Here is a 7,761-nt window from a genome sequence, read left to right on the forward strand (position 1 = left end):
CATCGTCTGTGCAAACATCGATTAGGAGATTAAAAAATAGGAACTGACAAATGACAAATATTGAAGAAGACAACAAGAATATGAATGTTAATGACAAATAAAAAAAGAAAGTGAAAGCAAGGACTTTAATCCTTATTTAAAGGAAGAAGCTAGCTGAAATATTGATTATTTCGATGGTGAGATTTGCCCATGAATAATGGAAAAGACAAAAATAGCAGGGAGTTTGAACAAATATCCAGTTTCATGTTAAAAACAACAAAACAAAAAGATTCAGAATCAAGAAGTAAAGGGAGGGAATTACCTTGATCACTGAAGGAACAATTACTCAGAAAGCAAATGAGTTTAAAGTCTGACATTCACTCGGATCTGACTGATTAGATCTGAACGTTTTAAATATAATTACTGCAGTGATAATGGGTACAATAGTGGCAATATCATTGCGGTTCAGGAATTGTTTTCGCTGATGGAAATCTGCAAATAGGGCAATTCACAAAAAGGAGAAGAATAGAAATTTGGAAGATTTATGCAAGTTAGGAAATATGATGCCTAAAATAGAACAAAGAGTAACGACTGTTATCGCACAAAAACAGGCCTATCGGCCGTACAAGCCTGTCTTGACACATATTGCCCGTCACCAATGAATTGTCTTCACTTAGAGGAACCATGACCCTCAACCTCCGATCCAATTCTTGTTTTCGACCAGGTACGTCTTGAATACTGCCATTGTGTCTGCTTCCACCAACTCTTTCAGAGAGCGCTCTCGGCACTCATCACTTTGTGTGAAATGTTTGCCTCTTTTAAAATGCACGCCCACTACGCATGTTTCCCTTAGTACTGACTCCTCCACCCTGGGAAAAAGGTCTCCTACTCACTATTCGATCCATGCCATTCATGTCCTATTATCTGACAGGTCACCCCAAAAAGCAAACCCAGTCTCCGTGATAATGAACATAACACATAGAAAATTACAACACAGCACGGACCCTTCGGCCCTCGTTGCACCGACCTCCAGAACAAAAGTAAATCACATCTCCATTACACAATAACAAATTCATCCGTACGTTTTCCAAATGACCATTTAAATGCCCTTAACCCTGCGGGTCAGTTGCTGTTGCAAGTAGTGCGTTCCACAGCCTTTCTACTCTCTCAGGAAAAAAAAAAACTACCTCTCACATTCGTCCTATGTCTATAGCTCCACAATTTAAAGATGTCCGGTCGTGCTAGCCATTTGAGGAATAAAGGCTGTCAGTCTCCACCCTGTCTACCTCTCTGATTATCTCTTATGCCTCAATTAAGTCACCTCTCAACCTTCTTCTCTCTGACCAAAACAGAATCAAGTGCCTCAAACTTTCCTAATAATACCTTCCATCCATAATGCAATCTAATCTAATCTAAAAATCAGGCAACATTCACGTAAATTATGATTGAACCCTCTCCAAAGCATAAACATTTTTCCTCCGATCGAGCTCAACTCCACCTGCCATTTTTCTGCCCATGCAGTGACTCATTTATATCCTGCTATCTCCTCCGAAGGTCATCCTCACTGTCCACAAAACCACCAATCCTTGTCGTCCATAAACTTACTAATTTGCCCAGCCATGTTTTCCTCCAAATCAGTTATGTAGATCACAAGCGACAGATGTCAAACCACTGAATCCTGTGGAATTCCACTTGTCAGAACCCACCATTTTGAAATAAATTGTGAATAATCCACAAAAACCCTCGTTCTTCTACAACGAAGCAAGGTCTGTTTCTATCTTGCCAGTTCACCCCTGAGACAGTGTGACTTTACCTTTTGTACCAATCTGCCTTGAGGGACCTTATCAAAGCTTTTACTGAAGTCCATGTCGACAGCATCAACTTTTATTCCCTTGTCTATTATCTTTCTCACCCCCTAAAAAATATCGATCAAGTTCGTGAAGTGTGACCTTCCCCACATAAATAAATTGAGTCTATCCCTCAGAAGTCCATTTGCTTCTAAATGCCGACAGATATTGTCTCTGAGAATCTTTTCCCATCGTTTCTCTACAACCAGTGTGAGGCTCACAGGCCTGCAATTACTATACATATCACTGCGACCTTCCTTAAACAATGGGATAACAATGGCTACTCTCAGCTCCGTTAGATCCTCACCTGTGGCTTCCCCTGGTGGAATCCATTACAGCACAAATATTAAGTAAGGTCACAAAATGCCAGAGGACCATGGGTTTCCTCTCTCTCAGTGGACACAGACGGTATGTCATGGTTAACCATAGGGGTCACCATACCTCAGGAACAGGCAGTGGTCGAGAATATCGGACTTTCAAGATAACCGTATGCGATATGGAAAATAAAGAATAACAGCACCTATAAATATTACACGATAAGCAAGGTCGATCAACATCGTTTTCTGAAAGGAAATTGCATTTGTTCAAACGATTTTGAGGATATAACTGCAGATTAGAACTCGTAGGAAGAAGGATAATATTGTGTTTAGGTATCTAAAAATGTTCAAAATTGTGAGAGATGAAAGACACAAGAGCTCACACTGATGGAGTTGTATATCAGCGGAAAGAGGGAGCTAGCGAAAAAATAGGAAATAGGGAGTCTATAGCGGTGACATAATGAATGAAGAGAGCCTTTTTCAGTCAAATCTACGGATATATTGATTATTAGATTACATTACAGTGTGGAAACAGGACCTTCAGCCCAACAAGTCCATACCAACCCGCCGAAGCGCAACCCACCCATACCCCTGACCTAACATTTAGCATGGCCAATTCACCTGACCTGCACATCTTTGGACTGTGGGAGGATACCAGAGCACCCGGGGAAACCCCACACAGACACGGGGAGAACGTGCAAACTCCACACAGTCAGTCGCCTGAGGCGGGAATTGAACCCTGGTCTCCAGCGCTGTCAGGCAGCAGTGCTAACCACTGTGCCACCGTGCCGCCCACAATTGAACCCGGGTCTCCAGCGCTGTGAGGCAGCAGTGCTAACCAATGTGCCACCGTGCCGCCCACAATTGAACCCGGATCTCTGGCGCTGTGAGGCAGCAGTGCTAACCACTGTGCCACCGTGCCACCCACAATATTGTTTGCAATATAAATTGGGAAGAGGACACAAACTGCTTTCAAAGGCACGGAGAGAATTTCGCGGGAGGCAGATATTTAGCAGGTGGAATAAAATATGGCAAAGTGGTTGATTCTCCATTTCGTTGGGTAAGCAGGAAAGCAGAATGCTATTAAATGGAGAGTAGAATGTAGTTGGACTAAGCGATGTAGGACAGCCCCAAATAAATTCTGAAAAAATTCTAAACGTCTGACACAATCTCTGGAGTGAGAAACAGAGTTAATGTTTTGAGTCTGGTTTGACATTTTCAGAACTGAAAAGGGCTGGATCTCCATGCCATGCAACAAAACATGCAATCACAGAATTATGTGTATTGAACTTAATTTGATAATTGTTTATCCATTTTCCACATTTTGTTTAAAAAGTTCACCTTATTTACTGTTGCATACTTCGAAGCTGTCCTCAAATTTAGAAGTTGTGCTTTTAATTCCAATGTTCAATCTGTTAAACCAAAACTTGACTGAAATGGCAATAACGTTAATTCGTATGTCCTGAAGAAGCTCTTCATTTCAGGCACAGATCTCTGAATCAATCATTCTGCAGAATATATTTTCAATCAGAGCTTATTATCACTGTACAAGACTGTGGTGGAAGTCTTAGTCATGCCCCTTTCTGTCTCACTTGTTCTGCTTCCTCGTATTTTCAGAGATACAGAGAGCAGGGGTATATACAATGTGTGCGTGAAGTGTTCTCGTGGCATATTATGCGGGGCTAGAGAGGCACGTCAGGTGGAAGCTGGGTTTGAGGAATTGGATCGCTGATGGATTAGAGATCGATGGGGATGGTTAAGAGTAAAGAGTGTCAAGGGTCGAAAGTCAGTCTGAAAATGACGAGAAAACCTGGGAACTGCAGCATTTGCTGGTTATTGAGGGTTTAGGATTGTGACTTCAGGGGGTCAGTTGCCTCACAGGGAGGCGTTGTGTCAGTGTTAGAGATGGGGCGGGTGTTGCTGCGATTAGCTGCAGGAAGGATCGTTCTGTTGGGTTGGGTGGTTTTCTAACTTGGTAGATGTATGCCCGCCTGCATTCACTGGATAATGCATGAAGGTGAAATGCCTCGCTGATGTGTATAGAATTAAAGGACTCAGGATGCAATGATGATGTTTCCTCTGGCCTGGGAGTCCACAGAAAGGGGGCAGGGTCTCAGGATACACAGGGGACACCATTTCCAACTGGGATTCTGAGAAATGTCTTCACTCAGGCAATGGTGACCATCTGGAGACGTTCTCCACACAGGGCTCTGGAGGCAAAGTCATTGTGTTTTTTTTAAAGAAAGAAACATGTAGATTTCCAGAATCTAAAAGTGTCAGTGGGTCTGAGAGAAAAAAAAAAAACAGGTATGGGACTTCGTGATAAAGGGTCAGCCAGGATCATATCGGAAGGTGGAGCAGCGCTGATGGGAAGGTCACCCTTTCTCCCATCGCCCATTCTCTCCTATTCTTAGCATTTATTATCACATATTCAGTTTCTTATCTGCCCGCCCATTTGGTATACTATGGAACAGTCCAAACTCTCTAAAAACTATCAAGGACATAGCCTAGACCCTAACCTGAGTGTTAGGTGTTGCATTGCAGATGTGGTTCGATTGGTCAATCTACTCGGATTTAAGCAAAAGACACTTCATTCTTACCCCACAGTTAGAAAACACGGAAAACAATAAAGGTTGTATTGGAACAGTTACTTATTAGTAGTTACTGTATGGGATCTGTTAATGTGTTCCATAGTTAGTTTATTTTAAATTTCGCTTTCTTTAGTTCGTGTTTCAATTGTAGTGTTTAATTAACTTCTGTTCTACTTAAAGCCGCATGGTTTGACCAATTGCATTGCACCGGGAATATCCACTTTACATCTGCCTTTAAAATAGGAAGAAGTTAGAGTCTCGGCTACCTTCATAAAACATTTTGAGGGGTTCTGGCCCAGACCATAACAAAAAAAAGCTCCGTACTCTGCTTTTTCTTGAGAACACATCTCTTTGAAGAGAAACAGAACAGAACCAATCCCTCTTAAAGGCGCATGTTATCACACACAGCTCTCTCTCTCTCTCTCTCTCTCTCTCTCTCTCTTTCTCTCTGCTCCATCTCCACCTATCCGCTCAACTCTAAACTTCCCCCACACCACACTCCACATATCCCTTATTCTCTGCTGCTATCAGTTGTGATGAAGGGGAAACAGACTCAAAGCATTAAATCTGGTTTCTTCCCACAGTTGCTGCCAGTGATTCGCGGTTCACCATATTCATTCCAAAGATAGTTAGGGATGGATAATGGTGGTTGCTCTAGCCAGTTAATACACCAGCGTGTGAAAGCTGAGGTTTTTGCACTGCAAACTCGGAGGTTCGAAAACTGCACTCCCCTGCAGACACCGTACTGTCTCTGAGCACAGATACTCCAAAACTGCAAATCAAGCTTAGGTTTATGCCTCCTGGAACACAATTATCAGATAATCACCCCCTCAATGATACATAAGAATGAACAAATTTCAGGCCCCATTACATTAGCACTGAGCTGTTGTTCCTTGACCTGCAGGCATTTATCTGTGTGTTGTTGGTATGGATCACGCAGGTATGTACCAACCTACCCACAGTATAGCTGGAAAATATCATTTACCATCCATCCAAATAATATTGTTACTGAAGAATTAGAATTCATCGCATTAAGCAGGACCGGGGGCGGCACAGTGTTTCAGTGGTTAGAACTGCTGCCTCAGCGCCAGGGACCCAAGTTCCATTCGAGCCTCGGTCGACGGTCTGTGTGGAGTTTGCATGTTCCTCCGGGTGCTCCGGTTTCCTCTCACAATTCAAAGATATGCAGGTAATGTGAATTGGCCAAACTAAATTGCCCATAGTGTTAGATACATTAGTCAGAGTAAATGTGGGAAATGTATGTGGGTGTGTTACTCTTCAAAGGGTCGGTGTGGACTTGTTGGGCGGAAGTGCTTGTTTCCACACTGTAGGGAACCTAGTCACCTTGTGAAATCTGGTATTTGTAAATATACCGTTCTGACTTCAACTACATGTTTCAGACAGAGAGAGACAAGCTGACAAAAAACAGTGTGAGAGAGAAAAACAGACGCATAGAGAAACAGTGAGAGAAGGAGACGCAGAGAAAACGAGACAGAAAGACAGTTTGTGGGTGTGTGAGAGAGAGAGATGGAGAGACAGAGGCAAGGAGTAACACAGAGAGTAAGAGACAGAGAGAGACAATCAGACGTGCAGAATGGGATAGAGTGAGAAAGGAGGACAGACAGAGGTGACAGTGACAGACAGAAAACGACAGAGAGTGAGAGGCAGAGAGGGAAAGAGCGACAAAGAGATGAAGAGTGAGGCAGCAGGGAGACAGAGACACACACATGGGGAAGAACAAGAAAGAAGGACAGAGAGAGAATGGCAGTGAGAGATCTAAAGTGACAGAGAGATGGTGCGAGTGAAAGACACTGTGAAGGACACGGACAGACAGTCAATGAGGGAGAGTCAGAGACAGTAGAAACAGAGAGATACACAAAGAGAGAGAGATCGATGGAGACAGAGACATGGAGGGGGGAAGATCAAAAAGAGGAAAAGAAACAGTGAGAAAGAAGGTTACTGTGTGTGTGAACAAGAGATACTGCGAGGATGTGAGGAAAACAGTGAGATACACTGAAAGAGAGAGTGGGAGACAGTGGGAGAGGAAGGCTCAAAGGGACAGAGGTGCTGAGACAGAAATACTGAAAGGGAAAGACAGTGAGAGAGGTAGGGAGATGTATAAAGAAAGGAGACTGGGATAGAGGGAGAATGAGACAGACAATGGGAAACAGGAATAGAGGAGACATTGAGAGAGAAAGGGAGAGTTACAGAGAAAGAAAGACAGAGTGACAGAGAATGTGTGTGCACGTGAGAGGGAGAAAGAGAGATACCATAAAGGACAGCGATCGAGAGAGATAGAGTGAGAGAAAGAGCAAGTCAGAGACAGAATAGAAACAGAGAGATGCACGAGGAGAGACAGAGATAGTGAGAAAGACATGGGGAGCAAGAAAGAGGAACAGAACAAGTCAGTGAGAGAAAGAGAGGCAACATGTCTGTGAAAGAGAGATACTGTGAGTGAGAAAGCAAGGCAGAGGGGGTTGACAGATACAGTGACATGTACAGAAAGAGAGAAAGTGGGAGACAGAGAGAGATCGTGGGAGAGAGAGATACTGTGGGGTGTGGAGAAAGAAGGACAGACAGAATGAGAGTGTGAGTCAGTTAGACCGAGAGAGGGAGAGATACTGTGACAGAAAGAGAGAGAGGGAGAGACAGTGACAGAGAGAGAGAGAGAGAGACAGAAAGAACGAAAGAGAGAGAGAGACTATAAGAGAGACATAGGGAAAGATTGAGAAAGATGGACAGAGAGAGATCGATAGTGAGAGAGGGCCAGTTTGAGAGAGTGAGACGAGATACAAAGACACTGTGAAGGATAGAGAGAGAAAAGGTCAGAGAGAGAGGAATTCAGAAACAGAGGAGACACACAGAGACACAAGGAAGGGATGGGAAAGAGAGAGAGATAGACATGAGTGGGGGGAACGAGCAAGTAAAAGGAACAGGGAGAGTCATTGAGCGAGAGAGTTGTTGAGGGAGACAACAAGACAGTGAGAAAGAAAAGAATAATGACACAGACAGTGGAAGAGAAAAAGA

The sequence above is a fragment of the Chiloscyllium plagiosum genome, unplaced genomic scaffold (assembly GCF_037043375.1).
Source record: "Chiloscyllium plagiosum isolate Xiang-an unplaced genomic scaffold, Cpla_swu_hap1 HiC_scaffold_52, whole genome shotgun sequence".
Lineage (NCBI taxonomy): Eukaryota > Metazoa > Chordata > Chondrichthyes > Orectolobiformes > Hemiscylliidae > Chiloscyllium > Chiloscyllium plagiosum.